This window comes from Calidris pugnax, unplaced genomic scaffold (assembly GCF_001431845.1).
Source record: "Calidris pugnax isolate Ruff unplaced genomic scaffold, ASM143184v1 scaffold38, whole genome shotgun sequence".
Taxonomy (NCBI): Eukaryota; Metazoa; Chordata; class Aves; order Charadriiformes; family Scolopacidae; genus Calidris; species Calidris pugnax.
In genome coordinates, this window is record NW_015090995.1 from 4,714,741 (window position 1) to 4,735,165 (window position 20,425).

The following is a 20,425-nucleotide window of genomic DNA, read 5'->3' on the forward strand; positions in this document are numbered from 1 at the left end:
GCAGGTTTCTAGGTAAAAATTTAACTGAGTAAAAAGCCAACTAAAACATTTCACCTTCTTGCTGAACGCTTTTCCCCACCATGGACTGGAGGAACAAGGCTATTAAACATCTGACATCATTGTCTTGCAAGGAAAAATGCATTGGATATCAAGAATTCTTTTCCATACTGCAGGGGGAGGGAGAAGCAGAGTCTCTTCCCTTCCACCTCCCTAACACTGCCAGTTCAGCACCAGCGGCTGGGATTTAAGCCGTGCAGGGGGAAGCAGAGTCTCTTCCCTTCCACCTCCCTAACACTGCCAGTTCAGCACCAGCGGCTGGGATTTAAGCCCTGCAGCCTGCACTGTAGCACCGAATACTCTCCCAGCGTTAATTAATTAATTAATTAATTCATCCGGTGCCAATTTGCAGAGGATCCAGAGTTGTTTGCTGCCTCGGACACAGAGCAGCACTTCTCTGGGGAGCTGAGGTCACTGCAAAGATGGGTTTTGAAGTCAGCCCCGGCCGTGGGGTCAGCCGAGGCAGCCCAAAGCCCTCTCAGCAGCAGTTCACATCCCCACACAGCCCCGGCTCCGCGCAGCGGGACCAGCTCACAACCTCCAGAGAGGCAATGCTGCTTTGTGGGTCACTCTTGCCAAGTTTTCCCGTGTCTCCTGCACCCTAGCCCAAGAGCCACCTCCTCTTTATTTTTTTTATATTTTTTTTTTTGGACCAGTGTACCTCTCTCAGAATTATGCATCCCTTATGCATGTAAATGAGAGGGGTCCAATTACACGCGAGGGAGAAAGGGTTTAATGAATCGTGAAAAAGCAAGGGTTGCATAGAAAAAGCTCAATCCTGGTGCCTCCTCATCCCCCCGCTTGGAAACGTGCATTTCTCATTTTTGAGAGTTACGAGAGAATGCAGAGGAGTGAACGGGAGAAACCCTCAGCTGAATGAATACAACGCTTGTTTGTGTTTCTTACAGCTGCACTTGAAATCTCTGATACTCACTTTTAAGGAAAAAATAATTAAGCAAAGAAGTTAAGTTCCTCTACACAGCATAAACAAATGCACTACCTGATTTGTAGATAACTCTGTGTTCAAGTTCTCCCATCTGGAGTACATTCCTCTTCTTACTCTCCTTTCTTCTGTGTGTCTACATAAGGTCTTCTATGAATTTAAAGGACAAAGAACAGGCATAAGCCGGTTGTTATTTATGAGGTCCTGTAAAATACAGCCACAGTTACACAGTCTAAGTCATATGACTAACTTCCACACCTGGTTGACCCTGAAATTGATTGTTTATCACTGGATTTACCAGGTGAATGTGAACTAGAAAGCATAGGATACAACGAGCATTTTAAGGCAAAACATTAAAACAATATTATTAATGTCAAGTATGATTTCATATAATTACATTTAAAACAGACATCAGTAGTAATAGTAAATTGATTTGTAAATATTCTGGGACTCTTCAGAGGGCTTTTATTTCTGGTGGGTTTGGATATTTTTTTTTTTTCTTTAACAGGATTAATGATTGGTTACTGACTGTTGTTAAAATGACTTTAATACCTCAAATTACAATGTAGGGAAAACTCCCAGTGCCCTCAATAGGAATTATGCAGCATTGTGGTCCCAAGTTGTGAAAAGAAACAGACTTAAGTGCTTGAGCATGAAGATGTTCTCCCTTTTCCATATCAATGAGGGAATCACAAGTACTGAGCAATTACATCTCCAACTGAAATGTAGCAGAGCTATTATCTGTTCAATATCTTTAAAATTTGGCCTCAAAGTTTCCTCTTCCACAACAACATCAATAGGACAACTCCACATGTGCACAAATTTACATGGGAGTATGAATAACTTGTGGAGCTACACCAAGCCTGCTCCAATTTTTTACTAACGTGATCTAGAACCCAACAGGCAGGATGCATGTGAAGGCCAGTGCATAACTTCTAGCACTCATGAGCAAATATTTCTCATTAGAAGCATGTGGAATAAAAAGAAAGATCTACTACTGTGGTGTTGTATGTTCTTAGTTATTTCTGCACAGGTAGAAGAGTCCTGGCCCACTGCTGGTGATCCAGGGTGCTGCTCTGTTTAGCTACTGCTACGAGTAGTGGAACTAAACTCTATGATCTTAAAAAGAAGTTGTCATTATCCCAATTACTCCTTCAGCTTTGAGGTCTTGAAGTGGTTCAAGCCAACAGAACCTCCTTGAGGGTGAAAACAAAATGAAAGTGGTGCACAGAGATGCCCATCTTTGTGTCATCTATTAATTTTTCTAAAATTCCAGTGATGCCTTTATTGGAATTTCCATCTGTCAGGACTCTTGGATATGTTGTCAGTGTGAAGGACATGCTGGTCAGTAACCTCCATGTACTGGATGCAAGTGTTTCCATCTACACTACTGGAATTGGGAGGGAAGGGATGATGCCAGTACAGATAGTAGCTGGAGCAGCCCAGCTCCCTTAGGAAAGGAAATAAAAGGAGTAATATGGGAATATCATAGGATAGTAAGGGTTTGCCTGTCTCCATATCCACAAAATCTATAAACCTGAGCTTTCCTAAAGAGATGTCATTGCTGAATCTTGTGAGGTTTATCTCTTGTCATCATCTCAGGCTAGTTATCCTGAAACAAGCCTCATGCAGCATGTGTTCCGAAGTCCTGAATTGCTAGCCATATTCACACAAATGACTGCTATTTCCTCACCTGGGAAGGGACCATAGAGATCATCTAGTCCAACTCCCCTGCTGTAGCAGGATTGCCTAGAGTTAGAGCATGTTACTCAGGACTGCATCCAGGCGGGATGTATGTAAAACTAAAAAGATTTTTGTTTATCCTATTCTAATGTCCTACTCATTTGATGTCTCTTGATGTTGTGCTGCCTTCAATAGTCTCTTGTATGATGGGAGAGAGGGAGGGGAGCCTTTAACAGGCACTAGTCTCCCATACCTGCGTGGTGTCAGCAGCTGGGTGTTTGGGTGAAACAGCTTGTTGTCAAAGGTGTGGTCTGGTGGGTTCTCTTTCATTTCTGGACTGGGATTCAGACAGCTTTTCTTCACTGCTAAATGTGGATTAGAGATGTAAAGGGTGACAGCTTAAACAGTCAGCCCATCATAACAGAAGTAAAAATGTTACAAATCAAGACAATAGGAAAAGAACTGACTGCTTTTTAGTTAATCGATCAGTTCACCCTTTGGGCTGTGCCTGTGCCCTGCGCCCCTTCCCTCCAGGATGCTTTCCCCTCCCACTGATGCCAAAGGCAGCCACAATAATACAAACAAGTTGAGAGCAACGATAAACTGTTACCTTTAAAAAAAAATTAAAAATGCAAAAACCTAGTTCTCCTGTTTTCCTTCTCATGCCCCCATGCATCATTGTACGGGCTCTGAACAGACAAGCCCACTATTACAATGTTGTCAGGGCCCTGCTAGTTTTCTAGTTCAAATCCTTGTTCATGCTGTTTGCTAAGTACTTGTTCACTGTGACAGCTTTCAGCAAAACAGAACACACTGAATGCTTCTTTCCAAACAGCTCTGTCCTGCTGGGCTTCAAGTGAAACAAGCCCTTCAGACTCCATCATGTGAACTTTTCATAAGGAACAATCTCCTTTAGACAATTCCTTTCAGAGATACTATCCGTGAAACTGGGACTTGGGGATGAGGTGACATCACAGCCTTCTTCCTCTGGCCAGGGTCATGGCCACCAAAGTTGTATTTGTCAGGAGGCCTCCACATGGCATGGTGCATGATTTCCTTAATTACCTAATGTTTCCCTACTAAAAAAAAAAAAAAAAAATCTACAACAACTTTAAAGTGTATTTTAGTACATTTTCTGTTGAACAAAAAGCAAATGCTTTTGTGCAGACAGTCAAACCCTGGGTTGTAAAAGTCAGAACTGATTACTGAAAACATGACTCATGTGGAGTTAAATCTTAAAAGCAGATGTGCAAGAGCTGGTAGACCAAAACTGAGATAGATCTTTGCTGTTTCCCTTGCTGGTGTCTGCACCTTGTGCCATTCCCTTCTGGCTCACCTGCCTGCTCTCTTCTTGGTAACATTCATGCACAGAAACAATCAGGAGGTTTGATGAACAAGTCATGCTCTTACCACTGAGTTGGAGAGTAAATGGGGCAAAAAGGGCTAAGTTAGAGAGTCGGGCATGATTGCAAAATGTCGTGTGCACTTCAGCAGCAAGAACTTAGCCCTCTGCTAAGTTCTGCTCCCACCTCATTGCCAAGGACAGACTTTAGAAAGGTACCACCACCTTTCCAGGAGATGGAGGTTGAATTGATGACCCACGAAAGCTGTCCCAACCCAAGTGACCACCACCCCGACCATCTGTTGTGTTTAGGCAGAGGGAGAAATAGTAACGTGGTAAAAGCACAACAGAAACAGCCATGTGGAGAAAAGTGAAATTCAGTGAAATACTGCAACCACATCCTTATTTCTGAAGCAAGTCTCAAAAACACACTGACTGCACCTTTTCACTGTGATTATGACTAAAGTTGTCCAGTTTTGTTGTTATGTTATGATAACTGTAGTCATACGTTGTTATGTTTGTTGTCTTGTTATGACAACAAGAGCTTGAAAAGCTGTAACAAATAACTTTTTATTTATCATTTCCAGCATGCATTTTCCTAGACATGGAAAGTCCCTAAATGGTGTCCTTCTTTGCTACAGAGGACTAACAGTCCCTTCTTCAGGTTGTCTTCTACTAAGTACTTTACACAAACTCCCTGTTTGTTTCCCTCCTTCCTTTTACAAGGACGGAAGAATTGCAATGTTTAAGTGCATAGTCCAGAACAGCACACACCTCTTTCTTTATAGACCTCTACAGGCTCAGGATGAAGTATGTTCTTCACCAAGTCTTTTCATACCACCACTAAATGGCTAAGTTTAAGTTGAACTGTGTTCCAGGGAATCCAGAATTGTGACCACCAGAGTGACAAGTCTGTGCTGGCTTTGTCAAGATCTGAGGAATGTGTTTTGTCACTTTTATCATACCACAAATGAATTACTCTCTAATAAACACATAAAGCAGGTATCAGGTGTTTCGTCAGGCTCAAAAATATCTTGTAGGATTGAATTTAGTTCAGTGATACTCAAAGCTAGTATCTCCCTCTGGTGCCCACATCCCTCAGACCCTTGTAATTGCATTGCAAGTTTCTTATCACTATGAGTATAACAGGGTTTTTTTTCAGCAAAGCAAGTCTCTTTTGCAAGGAGACCAATTATGATAAGACTGCCCTCCCACTGATTTTTTTCAGCTGCTCCCTGAACCAGATAGCATGTTTTCATTGCCAAAAAGAGAAGTGACCTCCTCCTCTTTTTCTTTGCTTTTCCAGGCCAAAACTCCTCTCATTTCAAGCATACTACAGTGCGGAACTTTGAAAGAGAAAGGACTAGGCTTTTTTAAAAATGCCAATCTTATTTAGGGACTTGTAAAACTTATAGCCTAAGTACCTACTCAGAACAGCTTCCTACAGAAGCAGAACAGTGACCATTTATCCAGCAGTGCTGTACTCACCAGCTCTCAGGCGCAGCTCTCTCCGGTGGCCTCAGTCTGTGAGAGGGGATAGTCCTTTGAACTCAAGTTCTCTAGGAAAGGGTCATGCCGATTTGGCTAGAAAGGCAAAATCCTAGTCATTAATAATATCCTCTGGCAATTTTACCCATCCTTATGCTGCACTGAAGGAGCCACCACCCCCTGTCCTTTCTTTAGCCCTTGAAGACGCAGGCAGATGTCCGCTCTGCAGGCAGGTGTTGCCCCAGTCCAGAAGTCACCACTGCCCAGCTGCTTGCTGGATTTGTGGGATGGTTTCTCTAAGTGCCCTCAAAATGCTCCAGACAAACCCTGGATGGCATATTTTAAGCATTTTTAACAAAATAGCTTGGGTTAGCCTGGAAAATTTTGTCTGAAGCGAGAAAATGCTTACATTCTATTCTCAACACAAGACTGAGAGTGAACTCCCAAGCAGAGGTGACCTCTAGCTAGAAATGGTGACATTTCCAGCTGGTAGAGCTGGCTACAGAAGATGCCACCACTGCACACTGATTCTGGGCAGCTGCATAGCTGCAGATGGGCAGGAGGCACTTCTATCTCCCACCTCTGTCTCCCTCCACCTCTATAAAATATCCACTGTCATTTTTTATGATTAGCATCTCTGGGTTTTGTCTCTAAACCTCCAAAACTATGTTGCCCCACCTGCACCGCTCCTTGCGGCATTTGTAACACCACAAAGAGGATGGCAGCTACAGATCTGCTGCTAGAACTGTTACTGTTTGACCTGCCTGCCTAGGAAATAACACCCAGTAGCAGGATTTTATGTCCTTGCATATCATAGGAAAAAGACATTGTTTCTTCCATTCCCCACACCCACAGATAAACCACATTACTTGTCTTCAAGTTGTTCTGTTCCCAGGCTACCCTATCTTTAACTCACCCACTGTTTGAAACTGTAAAATACAGAGCCCCTTTCATGCAGGGAGGGATGTTCCTGCCAGGTCCCAGTGTTCTAGGGAATTTGCCAGATCCCTCAATAATCTGATCCTCTGCCTTTTGGCTCCAGTGTTCAGAGTTGGCTCTTTGGTCTGAGTTCTCCCAAAACAGGCTCTCCATCCCCTCCCGTATCGTGCTTTCCCTACTGCCTGGTAACCGTGTGTAAGGTCCATCCCCTTTAGCATTTCCTTCCCCAGCAGAGCTGCCTGAGGAAACACCAGGAGCAGTCGGTCCCTCCACCCTCCAGCCAGCACAGGCATAGGCAAGAATGAAGGATTTCTATTTGCAGCATCCCATTTGAGTTTTCTGGTCATTAGAGCACTGCAGTAAATGCACTGGGCTCGATTCCCACAGCACAAAATACCCTTCGTAGGGCTGCTGGAAGCCAGCAGAAGTGCTAGAAATAGGGAGAGGGAAAGTCTTATAAAAGACGGCCCAAACAGAGACTGGGAAGGGACCAGGTACAGCTGAGCTGCACTACATTGAGTCACCAATTACTGTTTGGCACACCTTCCCCTAGCTGGGGAAGTCAACTGTACCTACCAGGCTTAGTGGCCAAAGGTAAGAGATGTCCCCTACCCTCCGGGGCTGCTGTTTGGATAAGAACTAGAATTTAGGCCAATTAATCATTATGGACAATGCTAAGTAAAGTAAAAAGTCCATGCCAGCAAGACTGCAATAGTGTCAGTCTGAGAGAGAAGAGAGGTGACACCCTGTTTAGCTGTTTTATCCTTACAGGGACTGAAGGATATTGCTGCTTCAGACAGCTATTGGCCGTCTGACTGACTTCCCTTGCAAGCTCTTGTTCCCTCTTCTAACCAAAACGAACAGATTTTGCAGAAAAGGAATGTAATTTTAAAAGTCCTGAGTTAATCAAGTGCTTCAAAAACACAGTGCCCGTGATACAATGGATCAACTTTGTCCTGGGTGTCAGCCCATTCACTCAAACAAGCTTACACCAGAAATGAATTTGCTCTGGTGCTTTTGTCAATAAAATTCTAGATTAAAAAAGACCCTATATAGAGCTGGTCCCAGAGGTAATTGCTAGTTAATCAGCCAATTAACTGACCCAATGAGTAGGAAAAGGGGAAGGGGGAGTAAGGGGGAAAACAAATCAGTCAAGGTATGGTAGAACATAATTCTTTAGGAGTTAATGTTAGAAACCTTTTCAAAGGGATTACAGCCTACCTTGACTCATTCCCCTCTCTTCTTTCCTTTTTCTCTTCTTCCCAATTTGTAATTGTTGGTTCCCCTAATTGGCTGATTAACTACTTATTACAGACAGACCTGGAGGTATGTGGGATCCCGTTAGCCACGGAACTTGATTTCATCTAGCAAAGCAAGGGTGAACATAGCACAACATCTGCATGGGCAGTTTTTCTCCTACCCGGGCTGATGGCTTAGAGTCAAGTGCCATTTCATTTGAGAAAATCCTTTTTTAAACTAGCTTCTATTTTAATTATTTAATACTGCAAAGAAAATGAGGGATTTTTTTTTAACAGTTGTTATGCAAACAGAATGATTTCTATCAATGGAGTTTTTACCCCTCAAACTAACCTATTATCAACGCTACCAGGATATTTTGATGAATGAGCTGTTACAGTTGCTTGACGTTACGATAATAAGTAATGACAATAGAATTAACCTCTGTTTTCCTTTAATAGTGTTACCAGGCTGCTTTCTACCAGCAGCAAGCCTGGCAGATGAGCCCTAATGGTGAAAAGGGCAAGCTGAGAAAGTTACCCTAATTTCCTCTCCTTGGAGCTCTGTAGGGGAAAAGAGCAGAGCTCACCCTTGCGCTCATTGGCTTCGCATTTTATTAGTAATCACTCAAAAAGGAGGTACCAGTCTGTTCTGGTACATCCTGAAACCACACAACCAAGGAGGAATTCCAAGTTGCTCTCTGACACTTCAAACAGGAGTTCTGCTGCTTGTTCAACACAAAGCAAATCTCATAGCATCTCATTAATGCACCTTTTCCAGCATCATGTAGACAGAGATGGAGCTGCTACCCTTAAAACACTGACATCACAGCTACACAGGGCACTAAGTTTGACCTCTCTAAAACAATAGCTATCAACGCATGTATAACCTATCAGTGCACATGGCTGACCACACGAAGGTTATTTTCTAAAACTCCTGGATTGTTTTAGTCGCTCACCCTCCTGTGCACACAGTAAATAAAATTCTTTTTCTCTCCACATCGCTTGGGCAGCAGGACCCTGTGGAAAACAGCAACTCCTCCCAGAATGATTGTCCAGGTAGACAGGCACAGAACAGGGTTCTCCTGACATAGCCTCTATTGCATAAACCTCTTCTTCTAATTCCACTTCTCTCCTTCAGCTTCAGAAGAGAGTTTGGGATTTTAGTTTTATTTAATATTTGTGACGATTTATTCCTCCCATCCCTCTCTTCTCCCTTAGCAAAAGAGCAGGCTGAGCCTGGGCAGCCCATCCTCAACTGCATGTAAATCACAATCTGATTAGGAAGTGATATATTCATCTCTAACTCCTGCATAAAAGTTATTCAAGTATTTTGACAAAATAAGTGCTGTTTACTTTATACATTTTCTGCTAATTCTAAAGATTTCTGCAAACCTAAAGGATCTCATGGAATTTACAGGCTTGTGGCTTTGCTATTGAAAGTATAAAAGCATGCTAAATTAAGTTGATTTGCCTGTGAAAGAAACACGTCCATTATTCATGTCAGGGCCCTGTCACATCAAATTGAGGGAGTGAAGAAAACCCTTTTTTATCAACGTTTAGAAGCAAGGAAAAAACCAACCATTCAGGGACTGAATTTCAATTGGGAGAAAGTCAGCCTGAAAGCAAGGTTAAAAAAAAAAAAAAGGCTGGGGACATGTCTAATGTTGGAAATCAGCAAAGGGTGGGTTGATTTAACTTTGGCTGGAATCTTTCAAACAGAAAGCCAGGAGGAAACTTAAAGTAGCGAGTAGTACACACAGTCTCAATGTCTCTCATGTAAACTTGTCAAAAGTAGTTAATTCAGATTTAAGACTTTTCAGACCCCGTTTTCCTTGTTTACTTCAAAATAATGATGAAAATTGTTAAAATGCATAGAGCATTTAATTGTGTGCCACTCATATTTTTATCCACCGGTTATGACATGATTTAGTTCTTATTAGCAGACAACATGTAAGGTTTTTTAAGTTTGATTAGCTGACAGAAAAAAATAAAAAATATTGGTTTAGATATAGCTGTTCTATGGCTGTGCATCTCTGTAAGAGGGGGGCTGACAGGATCAAAAATAGTTAGGATGGTTTCCTGTCCACTGTACGACACGTATTACTTCACGCAGCCAGAAAATCTTGGCTGACGGTTTTATGACGTAGTGTGATAGGTGCAGACAAAATAAATGGCACATGTATACATGCCACTTTTCTAATAAAAAGCTGATTCACAGTCTACTAAACTATTCCAATACACATAGGAGTTAAATGAGAAACTGTAAGGGGAATTGTTTTATACACTGAAATTCGTCTCATTGCCTGATTATAATTTCTCGTGTGGCTCGCTCATTTAGCAAAACAAAAAGCTTACAGTTCCTTCTCACTACAGTTGGTTTTTATAAGCTTAAAACCAGCATGTTAAGTGGCATTTCACAGTCTTCTGCTTAAAGCCTAATTGGTTTAGACTGGACACCTTAGGGGTATTCTTTAAAAGAAGTCCAGTTTTTATGTCGCTGACATCATTATACTGTACAAAGGGTAATTCAGCAACTTGTTTGCCTTAAATCATGCTTCTGGGTACCAGGCCTAGACATCATTTCTGCATGCAATTTGTTTTCCTACCTTTTGTTTTTCCCTAACCACGGAACCCTTGGGTTAACATGTTTTCTGCTTTAAAGCTCTTCTCTGAAAAACACTTTACCACCTCATCCAGGCACTCTCTCATGCTTCCCGACTTCAAAGTCTCAAGTTGGGAAAGCAACTCGAAGTCCCAAGTGCTGGACTCTGCAGCTTCTATAGGACCCTCCGCTGAAGTTAAGTTCTTGTCTTTAATTGAAAATTGCAGCCAGTGTAAATAGGAGTTAGTTTGCGGCAAGCTTGCCACAAAAGGAATTACCTCGTGGAGTGGCTGCATTGGGGTAAACAGAGGGGATAAAAAAAAAAAAAAAAGAAAAAGAAAGAAAAAGAGAAAGAAAAAGAAAAAAAAAGCCAGGGGTAAGAGAGAGAGGCATTGTACTGTGGAGGTAGCATCAAGACAAGGATTAATGGCTAGAGGAATTGCATTTTGTGTGCTTTCAGCAACATTACAATCTCCCAAAAGTAAGTGTTACTAATAAGTGGGGCAGTAAAGAAAGGTTAGCGAATTAAGGGAAATGGAAAAATCAGGCTCTGTCAATAACAGAAGGTTTTTATTCTGTAAAGTCTAAGGAAACTGTTGCTGATATGTTTATTTTTAGTACTTAGGTTTGGGTGAACTAATAAAGTTTGTTATTTTATCGAGTTGACAAATGGTAGGAAGTGATACATATATACCACACACAACATTTTCCTGCCAACATCATTTACTTCCATGTACCCACACTTTACTTATTTCACAGTACCAAGCTGGAATAAGGAGAAACCCCATCTGCGTTTCACTGCTGATGTATTACCCTGAGCTAGTGGTGAAATCCAAGCAGCCAGGCTGGAAGTGTGCCAGGCCCTAACAGACCAGAACAAGGAGAGAAGTGGTGGTGGAGAGGAGGGCAGGATCCCTTTTCAGTGCTCAGACCTCTGCTGCCAGAGGTTTGATCAGATACATCATCTGACTATGGCGTTGACAGAGGCTCACACAACATTATCAGATCTTTACAGTAATTCAAAAGGCCACAGCAGGAGAAAGTGAGGAGAATCCAGTGGTGTTCCCGTCTCCTTTCTCCCACTCCCATGAGTGGGGGCAAGATGGTTTTTTTGCTTGTTGGACTCCCTGACCTGGCTCAGTGAATGGTCAGACAACACCAACAGTAGCAGCAGGGAGTGGATGAGAGGAAATAAGTTCTCCCTTTTCCAAGGGAGTTTTAGTAGCTCAGCTGCATTGTGGAATTGCACTCCAAGACTTATTAAATTTGGGCTCAGTTCACAGTTCCTTTACCTCCCAAGTCAACCTGGATGTCACTTCATATCTTAATGATAGGATTCTCCCTCCACAAAATGGGAAGAATAAGTCTTCCTTTTCTTCCAAGTTCCTGACCTTTTCTATATAACCCAAGCACAACATGGACACTGTCTTCATGGGAATCCATTTAGAAACTGATACATTTTTGTATTAAAATTATTACTATTAAAATGATTGTTTAAACAAACATACTGACCTCTATGCTCTTTTGAGTAGATCACTTCTGCCATCCATCACATCACAATGGAAACAGCTCAGCTATGGAAATTCTGGATATTAGGAAAAGTAGTATGGATATTAGCAGGGAATAAGACTGCTCCATTGTTATCAGTGCAATACTGTTGGCTTTGTTGTTGTTGGGTTTTTTTAATAATTCATAGTTCATCATATTCAAAAATGCAGTTTTGAATGGAATCCAATGGAACCAGAGTCTAAAAATCTGTGGAAGTATAATTGAGTCTGTTTATACATAATGCAGAACTACAGGAAACTGTAATAGGATTCAGTAAAATATACTCCATAATGGCTTTTTCATGTTACATAACCTATTTTTAATAAAATATAGAATCGGTGAATTTAAGAGCACTGCTGATGCAAAACAGAGTCATACTGTTTTAAAGCAGCAAATTGCAATTTGCTTCTACTCACTTTTCAGTGGCTTACAAGTTGCATTGATTAGAAATTCTCTCAAAAGTTTCTGCAACATGAATCCATTGGATGCATCTGTGAGAAACAGAACTGATTAAAAATCCAAAATACATCCTAACTATCCAAATAAACTAAGTTTAAAATGTCATGCTTTTTGAGAATTCTAAAAATTACTCACTTCATGAAATCCTCTTTCAGTTTTTTCTTCTTGAGCTTGAATATTTGCATACTTTTTAACTTTGTATTTTTAATAGTATTTTCCTTTTTTTATTTACTGTCTTAGAAGCTAATTCAATTGCGCATGGTATGAGACTCTCTGCATGTGTACACAAACACAAATGCCATGCCTTTTAAACTTGGATCAAAATGAAGTCAGAAAAAGAAAACACTTAGCTTGAGACATTGCCCATTATTATTCCACTTACAGTACACACTTGGGAAGTTTTCATGTTCATAACTCAATGTCTCGGGTGCACTGTAACTCTTAAAGATATGCAAGTTCATTTCAGCATTTATCTGCTCTTTTCTCCTCAGGAGTTCAACTGTTTTTCCGCCTGATGGTTAGAATGAATTGAATTTTTTGAACTCATCCATCAGATTTGGAAATGATCCCTGAATTGATGAGAGTGTTTAACAGTTAATTGAACATTTCTGTTGTGAACTTTCATTGCTTCAAAGTGCAAAAATACTGCACCCAGGAACGTGGACAAAGAAAAGAGGATCCATGACACGTTCTTACACCACAAATATTTTCATCCTCTAGAGAGCAGCAGGCATTTAAATAACGGGAGCATCGCCTTGGTCTCACTCTTGAATATTGCAAGGGACAGTGATCTGAAAAGGACTTTTACAGGACCTAAGGGCTTCCCTTCTTCCATGGCAGGAAATAATTCCACATTTTTCAGGCTTTCTAAAGGGTCCTGATGATGCCAGTAAGTATTTAGGGCTTTAGTAATCTTAATATAATGTGTATACCCCACTGTCTTATATGACCTTGAATATTCACACCTGCAACCAAGGAAACAGTAAAGGACTCTGGACATTCTCCTCCCTCCCCGAAAGTTATTTAAAAGTTCATCTTTCAGACTTTCTGCTCCACTATAACACTTTAGCTAAAGAGAAATTATATTTTTCCATTCTAAAACTCCACCAAATCGCATTATTGTACTTCAGCTTTCTCCTTTTCACCAACTTTCGTACAATTCTTGAAGAATATGACTTGCATTTCTTCATTCATCTATGGCAAGCCCTTAACTCAGAGTCACTGCTTCCCATCATCTCTGGCACCCAGCAGGACATTGGTGGCACGTCCCACCTCCTAGAGCACCTTTGCCAAACTCCACTGTCTCTTAACAAGGACCTCAAGAAAGCGTTTTCCTCCTTGTGCCTCTCAGACCACAATGCTTTTCCACTGCAGAGCTGCCTGCCCTGCTTCACTGACAAGCCTAATTCCCTAATTCCTCTTGACCAGCTCCCTTTATTTATAGCTTTTTTTTTTCCCAGCACCAAGATCATTCCTCTGTGCTAGATGGTTAATTAACTCCTCTCCCAGGTTTTCCAGCCTCCCGTGGTGCAAGAGGTCTAGCCTTGGTCCTGCAGCTCTGACAAAGTAGTCTCGTCCCCCAGCTCTGCCAGGTGGAGGTCTGATCTCAGCTTTCTTCGGAAAATTTCAAAACAAAAATATTTCTTTCTAAACTATATTTCTCTCCCGCTGTGGGAAACCGCTGAAGGTGGGCTTTGTATTTCCAGGGAGGATAACATTTTTAACATAAATTCTAATTCAGAACAAGCTCTGCTCAGCACCAACTTCATAAAAGGCACTTGGCCCGGGGCTTGCTGTGAATTTAAACCAGTGCTAACACCCTCTCTCCATCCTGGGTTTCTTGTTCCCCCTTCATGTATCTGCCTGGGCCATAACAGTCCTGGCATTCCTGTAGTGCTGTGATGAACCAAGCTGTGAACTTTATCCAGCTGCAAGAGGATATTTTTTTAATTGTTGCTGGGCTAGTCCTAGCTGATGCTGTGGCTCATAAGCAGCTCAGCCAGAGAAGAGGTGGAAATCAGCAGCAGGGACAAAGCGTTGCCTTCCTGCAAGAGTCACTGCTGAATCTCTGCAGTGCACTCACCTCCTGAAGGATGGGTAGCATCCAGCACCCTGAAGGATGGGTGGAAAGCCAGGCATCCCCGGGGGTAACCATGTTTATCATGGCCTTCATCTGCTTTCAGACATTGCAAACACCAGTTACAGCAGATACATCACAAGAATACCGCTAACAATTTGAATTTCATACTCATGCAAATCAGTTTCCAGCCTCTGGTCTCCCTGCCATTACATGCAGAGGTTTAGCAATGTTAGTTAAGATCCTTGTGCAATGCACACACATAAATGCACAACAGCTCTCCAAAAGAAATACAATCCTAGAGAAATTAAAATCTGTTTAAAATTGCCATGGTACAGCAATTTTCTGTAAGTTTGAAGCACAGCCTTTCTCTTTATTGCACTGCAGTCAGCTCTGGCTGAACTGCATTTCTGTCCAGGTGTTTGGCCTTTTTTAAAAGTACATAAAACATGTATTATTTTCTGATTTTACCTGTTGTTCATCCCTTTTCCTCTTCCTCATCTTCGCCACAAGCAGCACTGCCTCGAATTTCCCTACCCCGAGTGCCGGGCTCGACAACTTCCCACTCGCCTTCTGCTCCCTCTGCTGTACTCGCGGCAGAAGAGCAAGCACGGCTTTTGTTTGCACAAACTCCTGGTTTCTTACCCTTTTTCTGGTGCCCTCCCTCTAGCTGTCTCGTGTTTCCCATGTATGGTTCTACAGAGAAATATTTGGGGGATATTCAGCCAGGATTTGATAAAATCGCTAGGAATTTCATAGCAAGTCAAACATCCACGTGCAAGTCCCTGGTTTGAATGCCTGAGATTGTTGGCTAAATATAAGTTATCAACACGGAAAGAAGCTTTCAAAAGTGTTGTTTTAACTACGTTGTCATGAAAATCTATAGGAATCACATCTTCAACTTCAGCAGGGTGAAGAGGAGGAGCACTTTGGAAGGACTTTGCCCAGTGAAGTCTGACTGACTGACTTACCCAGTCTTACCCTCGCTGCTCTGCCCACTCTGGCTTACACCTGAGACTGGAAATTCCTTAGAACTGAAAATGCCCTCCAGCCCTTGGCATACTGGGCCTTTAAATCTGAGCTGTGTCTTCTCTAACACCACCAGCAAGTATAACGAGTCTTAAGTAAGGAGCGAAAGCAGAGATGGCAAGTTCATCAGTTGGAAGCAACAGAGAAAGGGAAAAATGGGGCAAGAGGGAATTTCTAATTAATCACAGGCCAGCAAAGATCAACTGCAGCCATGCAGCTGCAAAAAAAAAAAAAAAAGGCGAAGATGAGCACAGGACACAGCTGGGGAAGGCTGGGTGGCCACAAGACATTGCCTGTGATCAGATGCAATGATACCAATGTTTTCCAGCAGGTTTAGAACTACAGACTGCACCAGGGAACCTAAAAAAACCAGGGCATGGTGCCACTCAGCATTGGTGACTGGCTGGCTTAAAATTAATTCTTTCAAGGACTGCTTATAGAAATTATGAAGTTTGTGTTCTTTTTTTGCATCCTACTATATAAAATACCAGCATGTATTTTGGTCACAGGAGCCAGCTTCTCTTTGCAACTGTGAATTGCTTCTAAAAAAACCTCCACATTATAGAAACACAAGGTTCTTGGAAAATGCCCTGATTTCACAAGCCAATTAACTCCTACAAGTTAACAGTGATTCCCCAAATTAAAACAAAATGCTGTATTGAATCTGGGTACAATTTCTGAGCTAGCGATGCTGAAAAAAAACACGTAATAAGCAAATCAATGCAATAATTGAAACGATGAGATTTTTTGTATCCAGACAGAGTGAGGTTAGATGCTTTAACTCCAGTAGCTTTTCTGCTAGCGGGTCTGTAGGGTGTGTAGGAAGAGGGCAGGAGGTGTTTGCAAGGCTGCCTGGTAAATACGTTGCTGACACTGGTCTTCCTCCCACCCAATGCAAGATCCTGATGGATGGTTATGACACAAAGGGATGTGGGAATCTACCTATACCCAGACAGGAGCCAGCTTCTCTTTGCAACTGTGAATTGCTTCTAAAAAAACCTCCACATTATAGAAACACAAGGTTCTTGGAAAATGCCCTGATTTCACAAGCCAATTAACTCCTACAAGTTAACAGTGATTCCCCAAATTAAAACAAAATGCTGTATTGAATCTGGGTACAATTTCTGAGCTAGCGATGCTGAAAAAAAACACATAATAAGCAAATCAATGCAATAATTGAAATTATGAAATTTTTTGTATCCAGACAGAGTGAGGTTAGATGCTTTAACTCCAGTAGCTTTTCGGCTAGCGGGTCTGTAGGGTGTGTAGGAAGAGGGCAGGAGGTGTTTGCAAGGCTGCCTGGTAAATACGTTGCCGACACTGCTCTTCCTCCCACCCAATGCAAGATCCTGATGGATGGTTATGACACAAAGGGATGTGGGAATCTACCTATACCCAGCAGCTCCTACAACGACACAGCTTCAAGCGCTGTAAATATTGGTCCAACCCCCAAGTGCCTGAACAGGCTGTTAGAGGCACTGATTACACAACAGATTACTTCAGACACCCTCGAGATTCATATCATCTAACAAGATATGAGGCGCTGAGGGGAGGAGGGGCAGGGTTTACACAGTGGTGCCCTGCTCTTTGGGGGCTATTGAGAGATTTGACGATATAAAGACTGTGAGTGGCTTTACAGATCGCTCAATAAGAGCCTCAAAAGGTATTCTGTATCTTTATGCGTATACAAATATTTACAGATCTTTTAAAGATCAAGACTGCCGTTATCAGTTTACGTGCTATATATTGGCATTATCCAGCGTGACCTCAGGAAAGGCGATGCTCTGCAGCCGTAATGCAATGGTATGTTCAGCTCTGCTGGATCTCCATAGAGGGGGCCTGGAATGCATTGGTGAACAATACCCAGGACTGCACAGAGCAAAGAATGAAGGGCAGCAGAGTTTGATAACCACATTAAAGCACTACCAACATCTGTTCAGGCCAAAGACAACACTATCTCCAGGAATTAACCTTCTGAACCACTTAATCATTAACCTCAGCAGAGAGAAAGTTAGACAACAAGAGCCTATTTGTCAGTAGCCCCTCAGAGAGATGCGGCGAGCAATATTTTACTGAGAACAGCGTGAGAAGGGCTTGCCCAGCTTTATAAATTTTAAACACAGAATATATTTGTGTGGGAAACAAGGAGACAATGGGTGTAAATAAACAGCTGATCCTACCTTGAAGCCTTCATTCATTTATCCTGTTTAAAGTGGCTTGACTGGTTTGTCCTGCATTGTGTAACATTTCCTCTAAATGAGTAGAGATGCTTCAGTTCTTACTCAGAAATATTCCTGGTTGTGGAAAGATTTACAAATGGATAGGATGTTACTATTTATACTTGCACCCGCATCCCCAAGTTTTCTACTGAAAAACAAATTAGGGACTATTGCTCTGCAAGAAGCAGTAGAGCTAGAGAAGCAAAGCTAGTTTGTTTAGTAATTATTTGTCTAGATATACTCTTTGACATGTGAGGTCACTATTAAGTTATTCTGCTATAACCTGGCCAAATGCCCTCCCTTCACACAATTATAGTTGTTAGAGATTTTTTTTCTTTTTGTTTGGATTTTGTTTTTCAAAGGAGTAAAGGCTTTGGTTTCTTCAAACTGCAGTACCCCAAATTTGTAGCAAAACCGCACTGTGGCGTGTTGGGGCTGACAGTTTATTTCTCTGGACCTCACATAATCATTTACCAAGGGGGTGTAAAACACTGCCACATAAGAATGATGCCGTTTAACACCCACTTTGCACCAACTTCAGTGGCCACACAAGGTGTAGGACAATGCATATTGAGGGCCCATATGTCTGCTTAGATATTGCCACAGTTGGAGGGGGCAAAAGAAGAAGAAGAAAGAAAAAAAACCACAGTAGGGAAGAAGACTGACTTAAGGGCTGCAAACAGCAATCTACTCCAAGCCAGGAGTTCTATAGTAACAGAATTGGGTTATATTGGGAATGGCCCAAGGTCTCAATCCCTCGGTGCAGGGAACAGGAAGCAAGTTGTAAGGGAAAAACCACTTAAAACACTTGATTAAGGTATATTGTCCAGGTGACAGACTGGTCCCTACCGTCCTCATGGGGGTCTCCTCTCTATTACTACTTAAACTGCCCTACTTAAAAGAGAGTTATGATGTCTCTGGTGGGGAAAAAAAGAATGGTCTAACACCAAAGGATGTGAAAGGAAGATCTAAGCCATCTGTGATTTTTCTGAGTTAGCTTTCTGTTGGTCCACAAGTTGAACTCAAGTACAGAGCCTCATGTATGTAAAAGCCAGCACAAGGGCAGGATCACACAAGTGACAGAGACCCACTCTTTCACACAGCAGCAAGACCTTAAACCAGCTCAAACCACAACATGTAACTTCATCTTTATGCATTTCCTTGCAAAGCAGATCTGTAACTTCAGCAAAAAAGATCAATAATGCTCAATTTCTCAATAAATGGTACAATATTAACACCCTGGGTAGAAAAAACATAGTTGAACGGACATAGAAATTTAATTACCCACTCAGATTAAAGGTCAGACTGAAGAAAGTGTGGACTGCACCTGGTCTGGAGGCACCATTCCTGTAGGTCTTCACTTACCTGCACCTGTCCAGCACAACAGAGAGACACTACAGTCCAATGGTAATCTAAATGTTACATTAGGCATGAAGTATGCCCCTCAACTCACTTGACCTTAACGCTTTCAGTGTGATTAGTGGTGTGCTGACAAAAAAGAAACAAAAAAAAGCAGCATAATAATTACCTATTAATAGGTCATAATAATTACATAATAATTACTACCTATCTAAATCAGTAAAAGGTAAACAGTGTTGCCTCCCCAAAGACAGTCACATTTGCAAACACACTGAGAAGATGCTCCTCTAGTCAAGACATCTTGAGGAAATGTTCCTCAGACAATTAATTTCTCCAACAGGATTATTCATCATAGTCTGCACTCCCACAAATTGATTTCTCAGGGTTTATCATGGTAATTTAATCCTTACTGTTGGTGCTCTTCAGAGGCTGAACTGCGTAACTGGTTTTTAAACCACTGTCTGCTGAGAAGGCTAAACTGGAGCAGCAGACAAGGCACTCTCCTTTCACTTGGGTCGCTGAGCTCATTAATGTGGATAATTAATTGGAGCTTTGTAGCCCTCCCTTTGTACACCGACAACAAGCAAGTCACAGTAGCTGTACTACCCCCCCTCACCTGAGCACTCTTGCACAGACACCTGCTGCTCATAATTAAGATCCATTGCCCAAATTTACATATCCTGATTTCTATCATTCAGCTTCTAGAGACAAAGGAAAGCATTTACTGCAGGGAAATGACAGCTCAAATTATGCTTCTTGCGTACGGCTTGCCTGGGCAGCTGCTTATGCTAAAGGGCCCTGATATGAAACAGCGGAGTGTTTCTATTTAAAAAGTATATGTTTGGATTGAACTTAAAGAAAAGCACATGGTGATTTCCCCCTTAAGGGGATAATAGTCTTTTCATTAGATAACAAGTGTCAAAAGATGCCATAAACTTCACGGCCGGCTTTGTTGAGGCACAGCGCTGCAGAGAGCTCAGCAGTGAACTTGTGGAGTCCCCCTCCCTCCCTGGACTGGCTGCTCAAGTGCCTGCATATGGGTTAAGTGGAACAGACATCTCACAAACCACACAGTGAAGACCTAACCCTTGGCTCACCTGTGAAGAGAAGGCTGATTCTTGCATCCGAGGCTAATACAGCACTGGAGAGTGAAGTCAGTTGTTAAGTCGGTTGACAGTCTTTGAAAATATGGTCAAAAATGCCAGATACTCCTATGCAGCTCTCACTGGTATTTCAGAGGGAGGCAACTTTCCATGTGCACACCTTTATTCCACCAGTAACATCACCTATCACCTGTTCCTCAGGTTTTTGAGTGATGCTAATAGCCAGCATGAATCTCCTGGTAATAGCTGAAGTTGTTCCATGCTACATTTCTCCTCTGGGTTTATTGGGTTGCTGCAATGCCCCAGGGCAAGATTCAGCTTTCATTGGAAGACTTTTAG

At 42.0% G+C, this 20,425-nt stretch overlaps 1 long non-coding RNA gene across 10 annotated transcripts in view; it reads right to left on the reverse strand.

The window, feature by feature from the left end:
• The window catches only part of LOC106895721, a 45,125-nt gene that overhangs the window by 23,597 nt on the left and 1,103 nt on the right, over positions 1-20,425 (reverse strand). For 6 of the 10 annotated variants that reach the window (XR_001413490.1, XR_001413486.1, XR_001413489.1 and 3 more), the window contains exons 1-5: positions 17,586-18,008; positions 12,257-12,331; positions 11,805-11,877; positions 5,514-5,609; positions 1,058-1,150 (exon numbers count right to left, since the gene is read on the reverse strand). This is a non-coding gene — a long non-coding RNA (uncharacterized LOC106895721). Of the gene's footprint in view, positions 1-1,057; positions 1,151-5,513; positions 5,610-11,804; positions 11,878-12,256; positions 12,332-17,585; positions 18,009-20,425 lie in introns of those variants that run through there. The other 4 variants (XR_001413485.1, XR_001413492.1, XR_001413491.1 and 1 more) reach the window with 4 other exon arrangements.